Genomic DNA, 13,000 nt, shown 5'->3' on the forward strand with positions numbered 1-13,000 from the left:
GAATATACCTGATAATACTCCATTCGGTAACCCAAGCAAATGTTCTATGCGGAGGTGATTGGGGTAGAACACGTAAAAATAGTCTGTCAAACAGACTTTATAGCTACATGTCCAGGCTACTATGTTTTTAAAATGCATATAAACTTACTCATTTACAGCCCCTATAAGCTCATCATTGCATTAATACACAGTACCATTAATACATAGTCCTTAATACAACACATCTCAAATGAATTTAAAATAAGCATTTGAGTTAACGTATTGAAGGAACAACACTGAGGTGACAGCTACTTTTTTAGAAGCCAAAATGCAGTCAGGAAGCAGCTGAAACCCAGCAGAAGCCTGCACAGTGGGAGGTTTGTACTAGCAAATAGAAATTCACACCTGTTAATTACTGCAAACAGGCCTGCAGACTGAATTTGTCATGACATTTGTCCATTGTTTATAGGCAATTGTGATCACCTAAGATCTTCCACTTGTGATGTAAGACCATTGTCCTCCTTCAAGAAAATTAGTTCCCTTGTACAAGTCAATAAAGCCTGAATGACATTTATCAGACAGACCATTAGGAAATGAACTCTGCCTTCATTCCATGGCACATCTCCCACTCAGTTAGCACTCAGTTAGCAGGAGTGTGGGCACATGGTAAATGCATGGAAGAGTTGCACAGGCTAATTTAAATTTGCCAGATGAAAAAATATTCCATATTAGCCCAATCTCATTTCCTTCTTATATCCCTATTGGTGCTGTACCAAATATTTGAACTCCATCAAATGCTCCCACTATTTTTGCATAGATGAGAAAAGCTTCACTTTCAGAACTGGTCCAATAAAAAAAAGAAAAGAAAAGACTATCACTCACCTATGTGTTGTATTCAAGTAGCATACTGTCTACTTCTAGAGAGCTCTTCACCTCCATTAAATAGTGTAGGCAACCTAGAGCATGGAGTTCATTTGGATTTTAAATTTTGAATGATTCTCCTCATTTGTGTCTCCATAAAAATGGTTCATTGTCCACCAGCTTGGTCCTCCAGCATCTAAAGGTGGAACTATCTTGCTTGCCTACAACCTTTGTCACTAGACCCTAGGAGGCAATTTTAAGATAAAAAGCTGTTGGTGGGATAAGGTGCACTGAATCCTTTATTGAAAGGGGAAATGACTGAGGTAGTTGCAAGGAGAAAGTGGTCACCAAGTGGAGGGTTCACCCACTTTTTTTTTTGCCTGCTGTCCATGGGAAAATTGATCCATTTTGGTCTCTCTTCGTTTCTCATTTTCAGATCTTAGGTTCAAGTCTCCACATTTCCACATCCATTTGCAATTAAAAAGTAAAAATGTTCTCACCATTCACCAGCATTTTACTGCAAATTTCTCCTAATGTATACATGTTGAATTTTTGCCAAACAGACCCATGTTTGCAAACCAGTAGAATACATTTTTGTATGCTATTTTCACTAATATATGCACACTTTATATGCAATTTTTGCACGCATTACTTGTCTGGAGAACTGCATTGCAAAAATTCATAAAAGTGCAAATTTCAAAGGATGGTTGTCTTATTATTTCAGAAACTGCAAATTTGGTAGGTTCACATTTAACTGTAAACTAAACTGAACGCTTTCCCACTCCCTACTGTCATGTCTCACTTGCAAATTACTCACTCCAGATGGTGTTTTCCAGCTGAGAATGAGGAGTCAGGTTGTAACAGTACAAGCTGCAACTCTTTTGCACTATCAAAGCATGAGAGAATGGTCAGCACTATGGAAAGCGATGGTAGGGGTGGGGTTTTCTGATAACATCAATGTTGAATTTATCTGCAGAGATTCCTCCCCATTCCAATCTTGCTCCTTCATGTGGATAAGAAGTGAGTTATTTTCTACCAGTTCTGCTGAAAATAAGCCTGTGACCTCTATGTATATCTGCACAAAAACAGATACAAACAACAATTCCCCTTCAACCAGTCTGGTTAGTATTCTACAGCCTTTTAATGTTTGCCTGTGGGAAGAGGGCAGTTATTGTTTCGTTGTTTTAATTATTTATTTGTCTTTTTATCTTGTATTTTATCCTGTGAACCACCCTGAGATCTTATGATGAAGAGTGGTATATAAATTTCAAAAATAAAAAATAAAAATTCCTTTATCTGTTTAAAAACATTTTTCTATTAATATTTATAAAATAATCATGCAGAAATTTAGGTACTACACGGCACTTGACTTTTTTATATGGATGATGCATATCCATATTTCTGTGTATACATATAAATGTGTATACATACACATTTTTTACTGTTTAATTTTGAATACAATTAGTTGTGCAGTAATGCACAGTTTGGACATAAGCAGGTGCTCAGTTTGGACACAGGAGGTGGTCTGCTGCCAGCAAAACCCAACTGGCTTGGAGCAACCAAATTATGTTTACATTATTTCCTCCTCCATTCCTAGGTGAGAGAATGTCTGTGTATCACCAGATTTGGTAAGTACCAGGAGACAGTGACGTGAACCCTGACTCTATAGTTAAATCAACTTACTAGGGTAAGGTTTGTGGCTCAAGGGGGAAAGCACACGCTTTGCATACAAAGGGTTAATCACTGATATTTCCAGGCAGGGCTGAGATAGACTCCTGGCCGAAACCTGGGAAAACTACTGCCAGTCAGCATAGGCAATAGTGAGCTGGAAGTACCAATGGCTTGACTCTGTATAAGGCGTCTCCCTACATTCTTATCTAATTATATTTATTGCATTTCCTTATAGGGTTTTTTGTTAGTTTGTTGGTTTGGTATCCTAAGCAGTTCACCCCTGTTTTATTTAGAATTGCATTACACTTAATTATCAAGGTTATCCAAGGACAACCCATGTTCAGATATAGCCTCCTCCTCTACACTTCAAAAGAAAGAAAGAAAGAAAGAAAGAAAGAAAGAAAGAGGTATCAAATTAAACTATGGATTTACAAAGTTCCTCCGCTCAATTTGTCTTTTGCTATATTTGAGGTCAAAAAGTGGTTGAGTCATACCTAGCCTTCCATGTGCCATTGTCAGCAATGAATATTGTTCTTGGGATACATAAGCTTTTAAGTAGATTCTGTTGTACCAGCATCATGTTGATAAATTAGGATTGAAATATTTGTGTTTCTTACATGGGGCATATTGTACCAAAGCAACTCAGTGGGATGTCAACTAATCTGTCCTCCTGCCTCTGGCGCAGATGCTTGAGAGGAATGTAAAATCCCAACACACCTCATTGTACAATTCCCCAGCAAGGGGTAGGAAAGAGAAGCATATTCCTGATCCAAATTGATGGCCAATTTCTACCTTGTATTACGAAGACAGATGACTTGTCATTTTATCCAAGATCCTGTCAAATCATCGCAGACGCAATTCCTTCTCATTTAAATGTCAAATTCCAATTTCACATCTTCATTTTCTACCTAGCACTAATTTCCATCTGTCTAAGAAAATCTATTTCATTTGACTTATTTCTATGAAATCATGATGCCAATCTCTGCGGTTACCTATGCCTCCTGAACACCGCCGTACAAAACAAGTTGAAAAGTAAAATCTCTGCTTCCCTGCAAACAAAACCAACCGATAGACTGCTCTTTCTCCATGCCTTGTATGATAGAAATATTTGCTGCATCAAATGACAAAGCTCAAATATTACTCAGACCGATTGCAATGTAATGCATTGGACTTCAGTTGACAACTTGGGGCCCTGGAGTAGATTATGCTTTGACCTAATGTGGATCACTCACATGACAGCCATTTATTTGTGGTCTAGGTTCTTTTTTTAGGGGTGCTAGTGGGAAAAGAAATGGAGAGACATAGACATTAAGAGAAGGAGTATAGCTTGCACCATCCCCACAGAAGGCATCCTTCACCTGACCATGTTAAAGGGAAATCAAGCATACAGTGGTACCTTGGTTCTCAAACTTAATCCTTTCCAAAAGTCCATTCCAAAACCAAGGCACACCTTCCCATAGAAAGTAATGCAAAATGGATTAATCCGTTCCAGTCTTTTAAAAACAACCCCTAAAAAAACAATTTAACATTAATTTTACTATCTAACGAGACCATTGATCCATAAAATGAAAGCAATAATCAATGTACTGTACTATAAAATAAGACAGTATTGTAGATGATAAAAATGAATTAATTTGTTTTTTTACCTGCACTGATTATAGTCATTGTTTGTATGGGGGGCTTTTATCAATTTACAGTCACACAATCAATCAATCAATAGTTGAATTGGGTTCCACACAGTCACAAAAACAAATTAACTGAAAAAGCCTCAAAAACAAAAACACAAAATAAATAGCAGAAACAAAAGGGCCAAACTTAATCCATTCCACAAGTCCGTTTGACTTCCAAAATGTTCGCAAACCAAGGCACAGCTTCTGATTGGTGCAGGTACCCTGAAAACAATAGCCAACAGCCACATCGGATGTTCAGCTTCTGAAAACATTCAAAAACAGGAACACTTACTTCGGGGTTTTGAGTGTTTGAGTACCAAGACGTTTGAGAACCAAAGTACCATTGTACTCATTTTTTACCTTAATAATTGATTGGCTAGCCTTACCCTGTTCTAAACTGCTTAAGGCAGCTCATTGTCACCACAGGAAAGAGACCCAGGAAAGTATGTGGCTACCTTAAGCTTGTTTCGTCTTCCCATCACCGCTTGTGGCAGAACAGTCAATGCATCCTTGTGTCTTTCCAGTCTCTTGGGGTGCCAACAAAGAAGCTTCCCACATCAGGCAGGCAGAACGCGAAAGTGTTTCCAATATATAGTTCTGTTTGTCAGAGGCAGCGGGTCACTTCTTGTTTCTTGAAGCAACTGTATCTTGAAGGTTTGCCCCTAGTATTTACTGGATTCCATCATGTGATGAGGATGGTGATGTTGTTGATGGTCTTCTATCCCACTCTTCAATTCAAGCCAGTGTGGTGTAGTGGTTAAGAGCGGTAGTCTCGTAATCTGGGGAACTGGGTTCGCATCTCCGCTCCTCCACATGCAGCTGCTGGGTGACCTTAGGCCAGTCACACTTCTTTGAAGTCTCTCAGCTCCACTCACCTCACAGAGTGTTTGTTGTGGGGGAGGAAGGGAAAGGAGAATGTTAGCCGCTTTGAGACTCCTTAAAGGGAGTGAAAGGCGGGATATCAAATCCAAACTCCTTAAATGCTTAAATGAAATTTCAGTAGCAATCTGCTGCTGAACCTTCAGATCCAGGAAAGCTTTCTATTCAAGCACCCCAATGAAACTCTTAGGACCTTTTCATCTCATACTGGCTCTCAAGCGACAGTTGACTTTCACTACAAATACAAGCTTCTTTGAAGCTTGCCATTGAAAAACCCTCTTGCTTTAACTTATAAGATTGTATAGAAGTTTCTGGAGGTTTCTAGATCTCCTCCCAGAAGGTCGATTTTTTTTTGTAAAAGTATGTGAGAAACAACAATGATTTAAAGAAAAAAATCCTAACAGGTCTCCCCCCACTTTAGTGTTCCATAATTCATTCTGTGGTACAATTGCAAGTATTTTATCCAGTGCCACTTTTGTGCTCCTGTTCTTGCCTAATTGCTTCCTAGAATGGGGAAATACCAACCTGAGCTATCACTTTGCTAAAATCTGTTTCCCCAGGCACTGTGTGTGAGGTGGAGACAGGTTTGAAAGCCCAGCTCTGTGAAGAAACTCTGGTGGGGTGCCTTTCTTCTACAGTGTATTTCAGAAGAGGCTTCTTCTGTACTGCCACTCTCAGGCCAGTGCAACTGAAGTAGGGCTCCCTTAGGAGAAGTAAGAGCAGATGCTGCAAGCTAAATTCTGAATCCATGAGAGGGGGGGGTGCACGATATTTTGTCACCATTAGTCGGGGGGGGGGACCTTTATGCCCAGCCTGAGGGCTTCATTCCCTTCTAGACTTTTTAAGGGGCACATGCTAGTAGCGTTTGGGGCCAGAAGCAAATGTGGGTGGAGCAACAGGTGTTAATTTAATCACACATCCACCTCTGTCTTCCATGTGGGCAAGAAAGATGCATTAATAGAGGGCAAGGGCACATTCTAGTCAAACGAAACATAAAGGTTGTGTGAAGCAGGTCTGGTGGGTGATGGCGGCCTGGGGAGAGCCCCAGGAGCTAGGCAGAGAGGCCTGGAGGGATGCATTCACCCGCTAAGGTATCCTATTCCTGCCATAGATATATGAACAGGTCTCTTCCTGTTACTATTTGTTTTTATTTTTAACCAAGTATGTAGGTGGCAATTTGCCCTTCGTTGATACTCCAGAATTTGTCTGCTGGGGTGGCCTGTCTCACTTCCCCTTGTGTTAAAGCTGGTCATGCAAATGTCCCTGGCATACCACCAGCAAGTGTTCTTACTGAGTGTCACGGGGACTAAGGGCTGGATTCAACTAAATAGTGGGAGCCACCACGTTGTTTTGCTAGCACACTGTGGCTTTTCTTCCTTGCTCCCCTGCATGCCCTAACTTCCCTCACCACCAGCTCTGTGGGATTGGGAGAACCCCCATAACAGCTGCTGCTGCTGGTGGTGGTGGTGGTGGAGGAGGAGGAGGAGGAGGAAAATCATTCTGTCTGGAAAGCAGAAATACTTGCACTGTCAGAACAATTGTATTAGTGTCACATTGAGAGTATTCTATTTAAATCATAATGGGAGATGGGGAGGGGAGTGAAATGAAGGGGAGATATACTGTCAGCACCACTACCTTACCAGCAGTGGAGCTTGGGCCTGTATATGGGACTTGTGTGTATTAATGGCAAATGCATTTGTCCAAGTGTTTTTCTGGATCACAGTGAGGGTGCTAAAAGACTGAGACTGATAAGAGAAAGTAACTATCTGTAGTTCAGTGTTATGTCCTTGTTCCTCTTGACTTTTCATGTCATCAATGGCTCTTGTTGAGCGATCACTCCCCACTCTCGTTCTACACTTTCAGTGATAACAAGAGAGATTGAAAAATCCTCACAGACTTCTTGTTTTACAAGGTAGCTGCTTCTTTGCGCTATGTTCTCAAGGAGAAGCTTTTATTTTATTTTCTTCTCTCTGTCAGAATGCATTTCCTTATGAGGCAAAAAAACACTTCCGAAACAAAAATAAAATTAAGGTAGTAGAGGGAAGAAGTTGTTCTAGCAAAGGTCTGGAGGCAAAACATGACGAAAACCAAATCTTGTCTGGCAAAACAGCGGAAATAAAGCCCTGTACACTAATCAAGAAACACCCACATCTTTGCTGTTGTCCCCTGAGAATATTTCCCCCCTTGAAGACAAATGTGATATGATAGAAGCAAGGCGGGTTCCAGTTCTGTGGGTGTCCTTGGCACTGGGTGCCCTCCTACTGTAGAGCTGGAAATGGTTCAGAAAAGAACAACCAAAATGATCAAGGAGATGAGCAACTTCCCTATCAGGAAATGTTACAACCTTTGGGGCTCTTTAATTTATAGGAAAGGCTAGTAAGAGGAGACATGAGACAGCTGTATGAAACTATGCATGGTGGACAGGATCCCCCCTCCATAATAATAATAATAATAATAATAATAATAATAATAATAATAATTTATACCCCACCCATCTGGCTGGGTTTCCCCAGCCACTCTGGGCAGCTTCCAACCGAATATTAAAAACAATACAGCGTCAGACATTAAAAGACATAATACTAGAATGTTGGAAGATTCAGGTTGGACAAAACTAAGTGCTCTTTGCACAGCACACATAGGATCATCGAATCGGAGAGCTGGAAGGGACCCCAAGGGTCATCTAGTCCAACCCCCTGCAATGCAGGAATCTTAGCTAAGGCATCCATGACAGATGGCCATCCAACCTCTGCTTAAAAACCCCCAAGGAAGGAAAGCCCACCACCTTCCGAGGTTGTGGAATTCACTCCTACAAGAAGTAATGAAGTCCACCAACTTGGCTGGCTTTAAAAGAGGATTAGGCAAGCTCATGGAGGAAAAGGCTGTCAGTGGCTACTAGCCTTGATGGCTGTGTTCTGCTTCCATTGTCAGTGGCAGTGTGCTCTTGAATGGCAGTTGCTGAGTAGCAGAAGTGGGGAGAGTGCTGTTGCACTCCGGTCCTGCTGGTGGGTTTCCCATAGATATCTGGTGGGCCACTGTGAGAACAGGATGTTGGACTAGAGGGGCCTTTGGCCTGATCCACCACAGCTCTTTTTTATGTTACTATGTTTTTCTGCCATTCCTCCCACCTCCACTGTGAGCCTACTGGGTGCAGTGTTTGTCCAGTGGAGCTCATTTGATCAGCTCAAGGCAACCACTGTCACAGTTCGTTGTAACAATGCTACTTCAAGGACAGTGTTGGGGAAATTAAAATGGTGGCCACCTGCAATGAGCACCAGAAAAGAAATTAAACGGTGTCCCTGGGATTGTCTCAATTGCTGGGAAACCAGCAGCTGCCCAGGGATGCCATGTGGTGATGTTGGGTGTGGATAAAAGAATCATTGCCTTTCCAGCACACAAATATTTCTTTATCCAACTGGTATGTATGATCAAATAGGTTTTGAAGCAATTCAGAAGCCTGCAAAATATGCTTCCTCAGATGGTAGTGGGAAGAGTGTGATGGATATTCAAGAAAGTGTTTTGGGGAAATTAATAGAATACAAAGCTATTCATGGTTAGGATTGCAAAAAGAAAGAAAGAAAAAGAGTGGATAGCAAAGAAAAAAGAAAAAGAAAATGTTCAGCCATGACCTAAGCCACGTACCTTGTTTTAACTTTGAAAGTCTATAGTTTGGGAGATGCTGGAAGATAAATATTATTCTAGATCATAGCTTAGAATGTTGGTAAAATTAATGGCCTATTTCAGCATTGCTAAAACTGGAAGAGATCTGGAACATGAATGGTGGAAGAAAGCTGTAAAAGATAGTGGCATATTGCTCTTATGGAAAAACCGACAGCCCAAGTTAGGGTGAGCATATATTAAATGGACTGATTTGTTACATCCACCACTGAATATACATGTAATATTGAGGATATTAAAGAAGAGGATATTAAAATTGAATCAATATTTCATAGTCCCATTTATTGTGCTGTTGTCAGAAGTGGAGACATTTGTTATTTTGGATTTGTATGTATCAAAAATGAAAAATAAATGTTTTCATATGTGTATAAGTGAGATCTTCTGACTTTCAAGACAGGCAAAAAGTGGACCATGTTATTGGCCTCAATCAGCCATTTATTTTCCCTGATGAGATTTTTTTTCTCATGGGATTTGCTCTCATGCCTCAGATGAATGACTTTTTCAGAACCATTTCACAATATTGTCACTGAGTATTACTTCTTCAGTAATACTCCTGCTTCAACCCCTACTTCTACAGTTGCCCTATTGCCTATTTAGCACGCTCTACTTATGTATATAGGTGTTTTTACCTTATGCTGACCTATGGTCATAATAAATATGTAGTAGTAGTAGTAGTAGTAGTAGTAGTAATACTAATACTACTACTACTAATAATAATAATTCTTTTTTCAGAAGTACTCATATTGTTGAAAAACATTCCAGAGTCTGTGGAACATGTTCATCATCAGCTGTTGCATGGAAAATTCTCTCTCTCTCTCTCTCTCTCTCTCTCTCTCTCTCTCTCTGCCTTTCTTTTACATGATTATCTGTCCGGTAGCCTTAAATGATGGCAGATCCAGCAATCACTCAGCGATCAAATAAAATCAATGTAGCATCAGGAAAAATACCTGTATTTGCAATACAGTATGAACCAGGACTGAGAAACCTTTGGCTTTATGGGTGCTGCTGAACTACAGCTCCCACCACGAATAGTCACTGGTCATGGATGATGAGAGTTGTAGTTCTGCAATATCTGTGGGCAAGCAAAGGTTCCTCACACCTGGTGTACATGAACTTTCTTTCTTCTTCTTCTATCAAATAATGGGCAAAGGTTTTTTATTTTTTTATTTTTTTTGTTTTTGTTTTTGCCCACACACTTTTTTATGAACTAGCACAACATTCCAACCAGCCATGAAAATATACAAGCAAAATTTCCAAGGATGAATGGAGGAAAAGACCTCAGAAAAGAAAAGGAGAGAAAAGAGGAGTGAAGGAAACACACAAAAGGAACGGGAAAGAAAAGAGAAATAAATAAGATTATCTGACTTCTTAAATCACACTGAATAGTTTCTCATAAGCATTATGCTGAAGGACCTTATAGGTAACTGTGCAAGAATCTGAAAAATCTATTTACACAACCAAAGATTACTGCATCTTAAGAAGAAAAATCATTTCTTTGATGGTATTAAAAAGGGAGAAGATTATAAAGGCAGAAGATTATCATCATGCAACTGAATAATTCTGAAGTGCTGTTTATATAAACTAGATGCCCACGTTCTGCTGCAAGCAATTTGTCTTTTGGCAGAAATGTCTCAATACACAGACTGAACATTAAAAGGCAGAAGTACTATTATGGGTCATTCTGGGATTCTTCTTCTTCTGCCTTTTAAAATATGAATCAGCTGCCAAGTTTGCAATCTGAAGTGGAATACTAGAGAGGGAGAGAGAGGCTTTGTCTTATTCCCTTTTTTTAATTCCTTTATTTGCAGTTTTATAAACTGTTTCACACACAAAAGCTACAAAAGTGGTGGATGGTAAGATAAAGACTCTCCTCCCTGGAAGAGAGGGGAGTGGTTGTGAGCGGGAGCCCGAGCACCGCCCCTAGCAGGGGGCGGTTTGTTAATGGTTTCAGAACTCACAGAGTTAAAGAGTTCTGGTGACGTCTCTTTCCTGAGGCGTGGTTAGAAACACTTAAGGGAGGGGTTTGACTCCGAGTGTTTTCAGTCTGACTCTGGGACGCTATGCGAGAGGGAGAATGTGTCAGTTCTCGCCAGGTCTGAATTTATGGTGTTATTCTTCATGATTAAAGGCAAGAGAAGATAAGGACTGCCTTGTGTCTGCTCTGAATTTATTACCCCACTGTCTGCAATCCGCTTCTCACCGCTGTGTACGCTCTGCTACCGGCAAGAGAAAGAGGCCTGAGGAGGACTTTCGCAGAGCACGGATAGCTTGCAGAGTTACGCAAGGGAAGTGTGCCAGGCTCCATGTTCAGCCTCTGTTTACACTCTTGTCCGGCGTATCCCAAGAGGTTATGGATGCTTGCCGACGCTTTGAAGCATTGCAGGAACGTCCCACGTGTGGGGGAAGCCAGCATACTAGCTGAAAAGTTGCTGGGGCCAGCTGGAGCTCTGGAGCTGTGTCTTTGAAGCTGGAAGGAGCTCGCTGGGAGGAGGAGCCGATCTGCCGGAGGCCGGAGGAAGCTACTGCCGAGACGTGAGTAAGCTTACCCCGGGGGAGGAGATGGCTCAGTCCCAGGAACACGGCTTTGAGCTTAAGCTGCCATGTGCGAAGTTAACCATTAACTCGTGGCTGGAGTGGAGTTATTTAGCAGAGTTGTCCCTAGTCGGAGCTAAGCTCTGGGAAACAGTCACGCCGATGTCTACGTCAGCTGGGGCGGTTGCAAGCCAACGTGAAGCTGAGGAGCGTGTGCTTACTTTTCTGGCTGAGAACGTGAGTGCTGATTTGAGGCCTATTGTTCTGGATGCAAGGAAGCCTGAGGTCGCTTGGGTAGCTCTCCAGGAAGCGTGTAAAGCTGGGGGCGGAGGCAAGGGCCGGGAGATGGCTGCATCAGGACAGAAAAGGCAAGAAAGCACGGAAAGCCGGTGCACAGCTGGGAAAGGCTGTGGGACCCCTGAGGGGGGCGAAGGGACTATTGCCACTACTGCTGTTGCTGCTGGTTTAGCAGAGTCTAAAAGCTGCGTGGGTGATGCAACATGTCTGCGTGAGGAGCTTGGAGAGAGGCAAGCTGCTGGGGGCCCTTTACCCATCACTGGGGGTGCAGGAAAGCGTCCTGGGAGCCCTGGGAGCAGTGGGGGGGCGGTGAGCAGTAAAAGCTCAGAGAAGCCTCTTTTTCCAAAGGCTGCCAAGAGTTGTTTGCGTCGTGAGTCGAAGCCTGGGAAACAGGACAGAGCTAAAGGCTTCAAGGCCAGCCATCTGCTGCAGAGGGAGATACGTGCTGCAGAGTTGTCTGGGAACTCTGAGATAAGTCCAGTCTTCAGAGCAACGCCGGGTGTTGCGGTTACGGACACTGCCAAGGACAGGTGCAGCCAGACGTTTGTTGGCATGGCAACGCTACAGAGCAATGCCAGCAGGGACACAACTGTGAAGTGGGTGTTGGACTCAGGAGCGAGTCATCACCTGATAACGCCATCTGCTGGGGAGCTGCAGAATTGCAGAGCTGTTTTGGCTGGAATGACTGTTACATTAGCTGACAGGACAAAAAGAAATGTTTCTAAAGCAGCAAATGTCTATGTTTCTGTTTTGCAGGCGGAGCTGGAGTGCTTCATTGTACCAGGGATGAAGTGTTGCTTGTTATCGATTTCTGCTCTGGCGAAGCAGGGATACAAAATTTGTTTTGAAAATGATACCTGTTCCATTTTCAGAGGGGGGAGGCAACTTGTCAACGTGGAAAGCAAGAACAATCTCTTTGTTCTGGAAACACCTCTGGAGGGTGGTGGGAATGCAGGGAAAGCACAGGCGCAGTGTGCTAGTGTTCCCAGCCATGATTCATGTGTTCATGTATGGCACAAGAGAATGTCTCATGCTTGTCTGGAGGATGTTAAAAGGTTGCCAGTCTGCACCAAAGGTTGTAAAATCACGCCATGTGAGGGATCCCTAGTGTGCAGGGCATGCAGCAAGGTTCAAAGGTGCAGGTTTCCCGAGGTAAAGAGGGTAACCACAAAACCTTTTGAGTTGGTTCACACAGACCTTACAGGGCCAATGAAGTGTGAGAGTCTGGGTGGGGCCAGGTATCTGCTAACGATAGCGGATGATTTTTCTCAGAATTTATGGTCTTTCTCTCTCAGGACGCAGAGAGAAGCGGCGCAACTCATCCAGGATTGGGTTGCGGAGGTGGAACTAAGGTTCTCCACCAAGGTGCAAGAGTTCAGGAGCGACCGTGGGTCACAGTTCACTGGGTCTGCTCTGAAGGAGTTCTTCAAGGAAAA

Source organism: Podarcis pityusensis, assembly GCF_964106645.2.
Source record: "Podarcis pityusensis genome assembly, chromosome: 1".
Lineage (NCBI taxonomy): Eukaryota > Metazoa > Chordata > Lepidosauria > Squamata > Lacertidae > Podarcis > Podarcis pityusensis.